The 13,197-nt window shown below is 41.5% G+C and overlaps 1 protein-coding gene across 3 annotated transcripts in view; it reads right to left on the reverse strand.

The window, feature by feature from the left end:
- Hs3st4 (heparan sulfate-glucosamine 3-sulfotransferase 4) overlaps nucleotides 1–13,197 on the reverse strand; it is a 443,755-nt gene that overhangs the window by 112,558 nt on the left and 318,000 nt on the right. The window contains exon 1 of one of the 3 annotated variants that reach the window (XM_045131895.1): nucleotides 1,602–1,623. The exons of the other annotated variants lie outside the window; for them this stretch is intronic. The gene's annotated coding sequence lies outside the window, so the exon portion shown is untranslated. Of the gene's footprint in view, nucleotides 1–1,601; nucleotides 1,624–13,197 lie in introns of those variants that run through there. 3 annotated transcript variants of the gene reach the window in all.

A 13,197-nucleotide genomic window follows, 5' to 3' on the forward strand; every position in this document is an offset into this window, starting at 1 on the left:
ACCACAATATATTGCAGGCTACATAAAAACCAATTTATTTGTTAGCAGCTCTAGAAGTGTGCTTCAGCTGTGTTACAGATCAATGGGAGAGACGAGGTGTTCTTACTCCTCAGAGAAGTGCACATAATCCATTGTACCTGCTAGTTATCAAAGGGTTGCTGTCATCTTCAAGAACAGTCTCCACAGGGACCTAGCCCTCCAAGGTGTAGTGAACATATATAGTAGCTCCCATCCCTCTGGAAAAAAAACATGGAACTGCCAGCAAACACATGAATAACACTATAAATGCCAATGGATAGTAACACATGGAAAAGGGACAGCAGTGGGCAAGGGAACTCATTTGGCAAGATGGCAAATGCTAAAAGAAACCACCCATGGGGTTAAGCACTATGAAGATGCAATAGAACTCTTTATCTAGATGTCTTGGAGGCAGTAGCCATTAGCCACAGCAGGTGAGGGACACTGGATGGGGCTAAATGCTTAGATGTTGGGTGAAATCCATTCCCTCCACATCCACTGCTGGGAATCTCCTCTTTTTCACACTAACCCAGCTCTTCAAACATCACAGATGCAAACTAACATGTTCCATGGCTCTAGTGGGCATCATTATCCTAGCACACCTGCAGACAATAATTGCAGGTTAAGGAATGGCCTATTAATTAGTTGCCCTGAAAGACACTAATATGCAGTGAATATGGTGTGACTGTGTCCCCTGAGGTTCCTGTGCTGAAATCTGGGTCCCCAGTGTGGTGGCATTCAAACAGGTCATCTAAGACATGACGTCTCTGCTGACACCACCTTCAGAAGGGACTGATGTAAACCGAGTTAGCTGTTTGCCACAAGAGTGAACTCTTATTTAAAAACAAACAAACAAACAAAAAACTAACCCGGCCCCCAAGTCCCTCTGTCTTTGTCTTGCAGATAAGCTTCTGCTGTCACAAATGTGCCCTGGTCACAATGCCATTCAACATACCATGAAGCCTGAAGGTCACCAGAGCTGAGGAAATACAGCACCATGTTCTTAACCCTGTGGGACTACTGTGAACTTAGACAAACTTTCTTTATAAAGCATGCAGCCCTCAATATTTTGTGATAGCAATTGAATGTGTCTGGATTTTGCTTGCAGTGGCAGGAGGCTGTGGTGGTGCCTGCTTTCTCTGTCTTTGACTCCGTCTGTCTCTCTCTCTCTCTCTCTCTCTCTCTCTCTCTCTCTCTCTCTCTCTCTTTCTCTCTCTGACTCCTATTTGCTGGGGTGACTATGGCTTCCCACTTTGGCTTTCCATGCCTTCCCTACCTCTGGAAACTGTAAAGTCAGTGAAACCTTTTTCTTTTCTACTTCTGGTCAGGTATTAGTTCACAACAAGGAGAAAGTAACCGATACATCGCCAGCAATACATATGTATTATTTTGAGACCAGACAATCCTCCTGCCTCAGCCTCCCAAATAACTGGGATCACAGGTATGCACCACCACACTTGCCTTTCCACCTTCTTTCTTTATGTGACCCACCCCCCATTTTCTGAGTAATCTCAGTCATTCCCAAGGCTTTAATGTTCACCTTTGCACACACACAAAAAATATCCTAAGAAACATTTACTTACATTCCAAACTGCACTTCTGTAATTCTGATCTCCTGCTGACAACTGGAAACTCCATGGAATAAGCAGCGTCTCTCCCACGCTCTCCAGAGCCCCAGCCCTACTCTCTCCCTCAGAGCCGCCTTCCTCGGCAGTGCTGTCATTCACTCAGGATGCTAAAGCAGACAGACTACGAAGCTCATTGCCCTTGCTAACTCCAACCCCTGTGTTCACTTAGCAACCAAGTCGGGAAACTCTCCCTTAAAATGTCTCTTACATACATACTTTCTTTTCTTCTCATTATTTCCTGGCTGAAATACAGCAGTAGGCCCTAGAGCCCTATTCCACCTCCAGGTCAGTGCCCTTCCAATCTGCCTTCCCCATGGCAACCAGCATGGTCTTCCACTAAAAGACATTGAAACTTCACAAGACTGGCCAAAGTGGTACAGTTGTAAGCAATAAAGAAACCCTTTCTTGAATTCCCTTTAAAATTCTCTCAAACAGGGCTGGAGAGATGGCTTAGCGGTTAAGCATTTGCCTGTGAAGCCTAAGGACCCCGGTTCGAGGCTCGGTTCCCCAGGTCCCACGTTAGCCAGATGCACAAGGGGGCGCACGCGTCTGGAGTTCGTTTGCAGAGGCTGGAAGCCCTGGCGCGCCCATTCTCTCTCTCTCCCTCTATCTGTCTTTCTCTCTGTGTCTGTCGCTCTCAAATAAATAAATAAATAAATAAATAAAAAAATTCTCTCAAACAGCCAGCAAAAGAGTCTGATGATATCCATTTTCACTGTATAAAATCAATTGCAGTCTGAATCAGGGTGAGTTTACATTAATTGCAGTGTCATTTAAAAGAGACCAAATAACAACTCTTATACAAACTGGTTGGAAAAAAATCTCAATTACTTTGTTATTGTTTAAAATAACAATAAATCATAGTATGTTTTTAAGTTTGGTTGGAAGTAATTTCAAACCTAAAGAAAATTTGGGAGAATAAGACAATAGTAAAACCATCTATATATTTCTTTTAACCCAGATTAATCTGTTGGTAACATTTCATTAAAGTAAAATGCTTTGGACTGGAAAGATTGCACAGTGGTTATATGCACTTCCTATGCAAGCAAGATTGTCTGAGTGGTCCTGAGACCACCCAAGTTCAAGTCTCCAGAACAAACATTAAACAGCTGGGTGTGGCCATACACACCTATAACCCTAGAATCACCATTGCTTGTGAAAAGATGGCAAGCTCTGTGATCAGTGAGAGACTCTGGCTCAAATAAGAACGTGGGCAGAAGAGCGATGTGACAGGACAGCCGGCATCCCACTCTGGCCACTATAGGCAAGTGCACCCTACCACACGTGAGTGTATGGGGCAACACAAGAGCACATACATGAACATCCATCATACAAATACCATATGCACACATATATAAGCAAAGTGCTTCATCACTTGTTCTTTCCTTACACACACACACAAACACACACACAATTTTTCAGAAACATTTCAGAGTCCATTTCATATTCCACTGTTTGAGGGAAAAGTACTTAGAAAACTGTCCCTCTCAGGGCACCATTTCTACAAAGCCCAGACCTTTTAGTCCAAGACACTTCTGTGTATGTTTCTAAGAATAATTGGTATTTATTTAAGCCCAGTGCATTTATCCTCTTTACTAAATTTAACACTGATTCAATACTTCTTTCTAATCTACCATCTGAATTTCGATACTGTCAATTGACCTAATAATGTGTTTTATTACTTATCTTTTCCCTCTAGTACCAAATGCACTTGAGCATCATATGTTGCATTCATTTGCTATGACTAGCTTTCCTGAATGCTGGAAAATTGTCAGAATCTTCCCATAACCCTTTCTTTATCTTTTATGACATTGACATTTTTGAAAAGTGAGCTACTTTTTTCTTTTAAATAGAACTTTCCTTGTCTAATGTTTTGTCAGTTGTTTCCTCAGGATGAGATTCAAATTAACCATTCCCCAGTGAAAGTTCCTCAGTAATACCTACCTTTGTCAAGGTACCCTGTCTATGAAGCCCAGATACTTTCAATCTGTCACTCAAGGTATTTAAATTTTGACTTTTCCTATCATCCTTGTGATACCCCACATTGACACTAAATTAGCTACTCTCCTAGGAACTAGGTTTTGGGCAAACTGACCCCACACTTCTGCTTCTCTGAAGTATCCCCGTCCCCCAATGTCCCAGCAATGCAGCTCAATTCTCATGGCTTGTAGGTAGCAGATCCCATATCTTCTAGGGAAATCATTAGGAACAAAGGCTGGCCAGTCTAAATCTTTGCTTTCCTGAGTCACAGAAATGCAATCATGGGGCTGTAAGAAGGCTCAGTGGTTAAAGGCACTTGCTTGCAATACTCACCTAACCAGCCAAGGTTTGATTGCTCAACATCCATAAAAAACCTTAATCCAGAGTTTGTAGTGGCAAGGTTTTGGTATGCCCATACACCCCTGCCTCTCACAAAATAAATAAATAAATAGGGCTGCAGAGATGACTTACCTCTTAAGGCACTTGCCTGCAAAGCCTAAGGATATCTGGAGACATAAAAGTTACAATAAATAAATAAAAATAATATTTCAAAAAATATGCCATCAAGAAGGAGTACATATTCCAAGTTAGGCTAGACTTTCTCTACGTTCTGTGAGTTATGAAGAGAACATTTGTTTGCATTAGTGAGGGAATCACATCTTTCAGAGTAGAGAGAACCTTTGCAAGAATGAGGGGACACACATCAGTAAGGTAAAGTGCACGTGTGAGGAAGAGCAAGAGGCGGGTGATGACATTACCAATGTATTCCCAGTCACATGATCTGGTAGGTTCCTGGGTTTTCTGAGTTAAGATGGAAGGTCTCTGTCTCACAAAGTGCAAAAAGCCTGATACTCATGTCTTCATTATGGCTGTAGTGCTCATAAGCCTGCCATGCTGGACACTCTACACTTATCAAATCAAACACTAATGTAGGTATTGCCAAGGAAGGGTCCTAGGTCTATAATTAGCATCTGTATTTGGCTGATATTATGTGTGAGTCCCATATGCAATGTGGATGAGTTGCACACAATCTGTTGAGGCCCTAAAATAAAAAAATGTGGTCTTCCTAAATAGTGAGAAATTTTACTCATGGATAAAGACTCAGATTCTTTCTAAAGTTTCCAGACTCAGAATGTACATGTACATGCATGTGTCTATATCACATGTACACACATGTAAGCATACATATACACATCCAAAATCTCTCTAGTCTCTTGTAGAATTCAAGCTAATACATCAGTGATTATTTTGCTCATTGGATAAAGACTCAGACTCTTTCTTTTCTTTTTTTTTTTTTAGTTTACTGAGGTAGGGTCAGTAGGGTCTCACTCTAGCTCAGGCTGACCTGGAATTCACTATTTAGTCTCAGGGTTGCTTCGAATTTATAGCAATCTTCCTACCTCTGCCTCCCAAGTGCTGGGATTAAAGGTGTGCACCACCACGGTGGCAAAGACTCAGATTCTTTCTAAAGTTTCCAGTCTCAGAACCCACAGGCATAAAGATGTACATGCATGTGTCTATATCACATGTACACACATCTAAGTATGCATATACACATACACATCTAACCCACTTTCTCTTGTAGATCTCAAGCTAATACATCAGTGATTATCAAAATAGCACTTGAAGTAACAGTGGTATCACTAAGTACCTGGGATTTCTTTTGCTTTAGTCTAATAGAAATCACAAATAGGCAAAGAGTAGCTCGGCAAAAGTAAGTGCAGGATGCAAGTGGTATCCAAACAGTGTTATAATCTCAGTCAGCTGAAGGTAGTAACTATTGGTGTCTTTCTAGAGCCCCTCGAGCACTAAGGCCTACAGTTCTACAATCTCATCTTTCTGCAATCCGTGATCTGTAGATTCACATCTGCACTACATTCTGAAGTCCTTCATATCCTTCTACAGTTTGAAGATGAGTTGAGGGGAAATGATCAACCATGACTCCCTACTAAGATTTAAAATGTTATATGTTTCTTTAACTATTTGGGGCACATGAAGTATCCAGCTCTGTCTTGTATTCTAATAGTCTAACTTGCCCTCAGTCTTGCCCCCACTTGTGGTAGAGGAGGAAGTATGCAGAGCAGACACAGAACAAAGGGAAGCTCTTTCCTGGATGCTAGGAGGATACAAGGCCAGTGTAGTCACCACCAACCAGAAATTAGAAGCTGTTTTGTTTCCAATCTTATCTGGTCTCTCATCACATTTCTCTGTTAGTCTCAGCCAAGAAAGGAATGTCCTGTCTCATTACTTACATTGCTTATCTCTTGGTCAATCTTATTTACAAATACCACCATTTTTTTATAAGAAAAAAAGAACAAAACAAAAAAACAGAATTGAATGTTTTTGTTAGGAAGGTGACATATTTTACATCCAGTGCTGATAGAGTCAGAGGAAAATGGAAGTAAAAACATTAGACAAAGAGAAAAGAAAAATTATGTTTTCTATTCACTTACTATGTGCAAAGTAATTTCTAAGTAGGAGACTGCATATGCTGAGCAAGGTGGAGAATCTTGTTCAAGGTCACGTGTGGTAGTAGTAACCTGAAATGATTCTTTGCCCACATTCTATTTTGATGCCTCCAATTTCTTTCTGGAAAATGCACTCTCAGCCCTTGTGTACCCAGGGATGGGCACATTGCTGGGGTAGAACAATCATTCTGTTTCCCTTCTGGGCAGAGATCGACATGGGACCTGGTCACGGCTGATAATGTCAATTTATTTATGTTTTTATTTGAACTCTTGGGGAAAACAGTCTCTCCATTTGAGAAGATGAGCTGGTAAACTGTGAACCTAGAGTTTCAGAGATGGTTCTAGGAACAAATCCCACCCGAAAACAAGCTGAACACAGGAAAATATAATCAAGAGCTGGAACAAAAAGCTGTGTTATCTAAGCCTTGGATCCAGCTACACCCGATGAAACTCAACCTTTGGACTGTACAGATCAATACATTTCCAAGTTTACTTAAAACAGCTTAGATTTAGCTTATGTCCTTGCATGGACAGTATCTTGATGTAAAGAAGCACAGACCTAAGAAGAGACAGAGGCAAAGGCAAGATGTCTTTCTTCCTAACTCCACTGCTCATGACCTACCAAAAGCCATGCTTTTACAAAAACACCAAATATGATCTAAAGGAAGAGCTCACTTCTAGCAACAATCCTCTAAGTACCGACATATGTTCAGCTTGGTGTGAACTGTGCCCTGTCATCAATCATCAATGGACATGGCCAGAAGTGACATCCCAGGAAAGTTGGTGGAAATAAGATTTATATGTGTGTGTGTGTGTGTGTGTGTGTGTGTGTGTGCGCGTGCGCACGCGCATGCATGTGTTTTAAATATTAATAGTGAAGTCCAGTTCCTAAGGATTTGGCTTTCTTTAATATGCACATGATATTCAGGGGGAATATGGGTACATGTGGAGATAACAGTGCCTGTGATTCAAAAGGAAAGAAAGAACACTGTGGTTGCCACATTCAGCTGTGAGACTTTAGGAAGAAGCTAGATTTCTCTAAGCCTTAATTCTTGCTCTTCTGAAAACTGGAGGGACTATTGTGGGGTCAAAATGAGATGCTGGCTGTTAGTGTTTTCTATTTATTTTCATTATAAATGGCTTGAATGTATTAGAATGACATATTGCTTGAATATTTGGGGACAATGAATATATCCATTATGTTATTATTAGCAGCATGCAATAGTGAGTCTTTTGATTCAGCAATACAAATGAACAAAACATTTAAAGAAGTGAACATTTGGTTAAAAGTAAATAAATAGGATCAAGTTAACTGCATTTACCAACAGCAAAAATTGGCTAAAAAGCAATATTTAAATGGAAAAAATAGTGTTGTCAATAAAAATATCTGTTATGTGTCCTTTATCCTACTTTATGAAATGTAAGATATGTAGGTAATACAAGTAAGATAAAATAAGAAAATAAAGAGAATAAGTGAAAACAAGATTGGAAAAATAAATCTGAGTAAAAATACCAAAAAGACTATATAAAATAAAAAAAGAAATAAAATAGATTAAGGTAATCAAAGGAAAAGAGGACTATATCATACAGCTAATGTACTTAAATAAAATAATATAATAAGAGAAATATAGGTAGTGCAGACTGGTTATTGTTTCCCCACTGATCCCAGATTCACATGCAGTAGAACACCATGAGTTGTGGGGAATGGGTTCAATACACTTAGTGGGCTCTTGGAATTGTGGATAACACTGAATCATTGTATGATATGTGTTTTTTTTTTTTTTCCTACACATACAGATCTATGGAAACATTTAATTTATAAATGAAGGAAGTGCAGAAAAAGATTCCCAACAATAACGAATAAGATCATAGAATAATAACAACATAACAGGATAAATGTCCAGCATCTCTAATCTTATACCTTGGGCCATTATTAACATGAAGGTTACCTGGACAAGAGTACAGAAATGCAAGCTCAGCCACAGCTGACCTGATAACCTGGAGGGTAGAATATACAGCGGGGTACATCAGGCACACTAATGACAGACTCCCAGACAGGGTGGGGCAGGACTTAGCAGGACGGAATAGTGTGATAAAAGAATCAATCCTGCTTTTAGAAGGGCATGGAACTTTAAATCTATTGTGTATTTCTGGATTGTTTTGAATCACAGTTGACCACAGGTAACTGAAACTGAAGAAAGTCAAATTAAGAGTAAGGAGGCAGGAAATGTGTAGAGGCCCTTCACAACCAGTTAAACAAGGAGGGAACTGGGCTTAGATGAAGTTATGAGAGTTGGATACTCAATATGGCAGTTTAAATGTATGTCCTCCATAAGCTCAGATGTTTTACTAAAATTTGTAACTTGGATTTCTAGCCTCCTGGCTGGAAGAGGTGTCAATGGGAGGCAGATCCTGGGGTCCAGCCCTCGGGTGTGTTTGGGGACAAATCTGAATTCCATCCTAAAGGTATGCAGAGAGGTTGGCACTCTAGATGGAACCCTGCCTGCTGCTAGTTTGTGTGTGATGCTTTTTGCTGCTGGTGTTTTTGCTTGTTGCACTTTTTGAACTTCCCCTGAATCTGTAAGCTTCAAATAAATCCCTTCATTCCATAAACTGTATTTGTTTGGAGATTCATCCCTGCCATGTGAAACTGACTATAACACTCATGATGATAGAATTAGAAGCCTTAGAAACACAAAAAGAATCAAGGACTTCAATGTAAGACTAAAACTGAAATAGATGGAAAAATTAAGGAGAACACTTCAAGTAGAGGAGGACTTCTTGAATAGTACCCTGCTTAGACAAATAATCAATAAGTGGGACCTCATGAAACTAACAAGCTATGGTACAGTAAATCATCAAGTGAGTCAAGAGAAACCTACAGAATGAGAAAAAGTCTCCACCAGCTAAATATCTGGTAGAGGATTAATATCTAGAACATAAGGATAACTCAAAAATCTAAGCATTAAACATACAAATAACCCAATTTAAAAAAATGGAGCATAGCCAGGCATTGTAGCCCACACCTTTAATCCCAGCACTTGGGAGGCAGAGATAGGAGGATCACCATGAGTTCAAGTCCACCCTGAGACTACATAGTGAAATCCAGGTGAGCCTGAGCTAGAGTGAGACCCTACCTCATTAAACCAAAAAAAAAAAAAAAAAAAGGAGCATAGAACTAAACAATTCTCAAAAGAAAAAAACCCAATTGAAATATATATTTCAATTTATATATATTTGAAATATATATTTCAATTTATATTTGTATGTGAGTTAGAGCAAGAGTCAGTAGTAAAGTTCAGGAAGCCAGGAAGGGTGCATGAGGGACCTGGGGGGGGGTTGTATATGTAAACAGAGGTAAAACGTCTAAGTGGGGTCAGGGGAGGGGAACAAAGGAGAGGAAGGGATCTGAAACTGAACCAAACTAAAGACATGATGGAAAAGCCATAGGACAACTCACTCTTTTGTGAGCTAATTTAAAAATATAATGAATAAAAAGATCTCTGGTTTGGACAGAAATTTGTTGAGGGGTGGGTGGATAATGCTACTCTCAGAAGTCATAGGTTGTTACAGAAAACTTCTAGTGCCAGGGATAGAATACCTCCCAGTGAGCCGTTGGTCAAGAAGATATTCTGAGGCCCCTAAAACAACATATGCTATTTCCAGTCTTCTTGGTTGCCCAGCAGAAGTAGATGGCAAGACTGTATTGCTGCAGATATCACATGTATCAGTCACAAGACACCAAAAATTTAAAAAAAAAAAAAATCAAGAGAAATCTGAGCTGGAAGCTAGTTGTCATAGTGCTAGAAAATGCTATGCATGCAGATTGCTGGGAGAGAAGAGTCACCAGCAGTCTTACCCAATGTTGGATTCACCCTGCTTGCCATACAACCAACCAGGCAGGCAACATGTGTCCATTGGTGCAATAGTGGCATACCTGTTAGAGGGGTAGTTAACTGCTCTCAGAGTGGATTTCAGGCCTGCTCCACAGGACGGAATTCACACCTGACATTGAAAACAGTCAAAAACCTATAACTAGGGACATCACAGGCCCTCAGGGGAAAGCTCTTACTGTTGTTTGACTAAATGGATATGCCATGTTCATCAATTTTTCTCTAAATGTTTACGTTTATGCCTATAGATTAGTGCTGCTCTCAGCTTTAGCCAAAGAAACCTCTTTATGCAGTTGGTTGTTGGGGAAACTCAAAATTTATTAAAGTGCTGAGAATATGTGACTGTTGAGTGCTGAGCAGTGGGTCAGACATCTTTATCACGCCCTCTCTGACTTAGGGAACATTGCAGAAGAGGGGCAGAAAGAATGTAAGAGCCAAGAGGATGGAGAGGGGTGCTTTGGACCACTACCTTCCAGACACGAAGCAGTAGCTACTCCACAAGACCTACACAATATTGAGCTTCACACTGTGACACAGATGATGAAGGAGGGCAAAACAATCACGGAACCAGAAAAGGAATCAAGGAAAGGGTCCTGTGGCAGGGGACAGGAGAGCAGGAACAAAAATTGATAATGGAGAGAGTATGATCAAATTACATTGTATTCATGTATGAGAATTAATAAAAAAATAATATATTCTGAGGGCCGGAGAGATGGCTTAGCATTTAAGGTGCTTGCCTGCAAAGCCTGAGGATTCATGTTCAACTCTCCAGGTCCCACGTAAGCCAGATGCAAGGTGGCACAAGTGTGCAAGTTTGCACATGTGCACTAGGTGGTGCATGCATCTGGAGTTTGATTACAGTGGCAGTAGGCCATAGCACACCAACTTTCTCCCTCTCTCTCACTCAGTCTTGCTCCCACTCTCACTCTGTTAAAAAAGACCAGTCTGGGGCTGGAGAGATGGCTTAGCGGTTAAGCGCTTGCCTGTGAAGCCTAAGGACCCCGGTTCGAGGCTCGGTTCCCCAGGTCCCACGTTAGCCAGATGCACAAGGGGGCGCACGCGTCTGGAGTTCGTTTGCAGAGGCTGGAAGCCCTGGCGCGCCCATTCTCTCTCTCTCCCTCTATCTGTCTTTCTCTCTGTGTCTGTCGCTCTCAAATAAATAAATAAAAAATTTAAAAAAAAAAAAAAAAAGACCAGTCTGGGCTGGAGAGATGGCTTAGCGGTTAAGCCCTTGCCTGTGAAGCCTAAGGACCCCGGTTCGAGGCTCGGTTCCCCAGGTCCCACGTTAGCCAGATGCACAAGGGGCGCACGCGTCTGGAGTTCGTTTGCAGAGGCTGGAAGCCCTGGCGCACCCATTCTCTCTCTCTCCCTCTATCTGTCTTTCTCTCTGTGTCTGTCGCTTTCAAATAAATAAATAAAAAATTTTAAAAAAATATTTAAAAAAAAAAGACCAGTCTGTTGGGCTTGCCTCAAAAATCATAATAATGATAATATATTCTCTTTCTGAGATGAGGTGAAAGGAATAAAAGAATGAAGAGAGAGAGAAAGAAAGAAAGAAGGAAGAAAGCAAGAATAAGTCACGTATCTGAGTATGTTAAGAAGGCAGTCTGCAAGACAGTAATGTGAATCACCCCCACCAGCCAATCTTACTCATCTAAGCTCTGACACTAAGAAGTAAGTGTTGCTTAAAGCATCTAGTTTATGGTATTTGCTTATAGCAGCCTGAGCTGAGTAAGATGACAAGAATTCAGGGTTGCCATTCTCCAAGCAGTACCTGACATTTATGGAGGGCACAGTGCGTGAAGGGTGCTAGCTATCTTATACCCAGAATCTCACTGGATCCTCACAGAAACACTGCAAGCCAATGTTTCCATTTTACAAAGAGGTCAGCCATGTGCCACAGTTAACAGTAGCATCCAGAAAGCAATACCAATCTATTTTCCAAAGCAAACCTTTGTCCCCTGTGAAAGCCAGGGCTGCCTGTCAGCTGCTCCATCCCTAGCTGATGCCCAAAGGCTGGTGTCATGTTGAGTGCCATTGAGATTTCAGGACAGGATGGAGTGGTGGCTTTGGTGAGAAGCCAGAATCTGCATTATTCCAGTCACAGCCCAGTCTCTCCCCAGAAATCCACTTCTGCTAAGCACTAGGTCACCAATGTTGAAGAAAGCCTCATCCTAGCTCAGTACCAGACAGCAAAACTGCAGAACTCAGCCAACCTGCTTATTCACTCTCTTAACAACAGTGATTGATTCCACCAGTCAGAGTCAACGAGCCTGGCCTGTGAGAATTTGGTTTCCAGCTTATATTTTACCCTGCGCCATCTACCCATTTCTCTCCCGCTGGACCTGAACTGGAAGTAAGGAGTACCACAATGAAGGCAGCCCTCTACTCAACACAGAAGGGAACAAACACCTGCTGGAGAAGGAGCCATGGGTACCACCACAGAGCAATGAAAGAGGAAGGGACTGCCACACCCCACCCCATGGCACACTTTACCCTCTGTTAAGCCAAACCTGAAGCAGATTGTCCCTGGCACTATACAAGTGACAAAACCAGTTGGCTCAAGGTATCTGAACATCACACCTCCAAATTTACAAACTGGGACTGACAACTTGACACCTTACATCCCTGTTGTGGGAAGTCAAGAAGGAAACCCACCACTGGCCTAGGAATCCCACATTACAGTTTTATGGAAAATGTCCCCCGTGGGATCATGTGTTTGAACACTTGGTACCAAGCAGGTGTCACTCTTTGGGGATGTCGTGGAACCCTTAGCAGGTGGAACTGAGCTACAGGAAAAAAAAGTCCTTGTGGAATGGACCTTGAGGGTTATATCTATCTATCTATCTATCTATCTATCTATCTATCTATCTATCTATCCATCCATCCATCCATCCATCCATCCATCCATCCATCCATCCATCCCAGCCCCACATCTGTCCCAACTCTTTCTGCTCCCTGTCTACCTGGATGTAAGAAGTCACCCAGCTAGTTCTCACCATCACAGCTGCTATGCCTGCCCCATTGTAGAGACCCGTGACCCCTAAGCTGTGAGCCACACTACATCTCTTCTTCCCTAAGTTGTTTCATTCATGGATGATGAAAGAAGTAACTAATATACCATTGAAAATGCTGTTTCAGGAGGAGCCCAGGGGCTGCTGTCAGAGCACCATGGCCCCAAGACTTCTCAACCGGCTTCAGATACTTGGA

The sequence above is a fragment of the Jaculus jaculus genome, chromosome 12, assembly GCF_020740685.1.
Source record: "Jaculus jaculus isolate mJacJac1 chromosome 12, mJacJac1.mat.Y.cur, whole genome shotgun sequence".
NCBI classification, from domain to species: Eukaryota; Metazoa; Chordata; class Mammalia; order Rodentia; family Dipodidae; genus Jaculus; species Jaculus jaculus.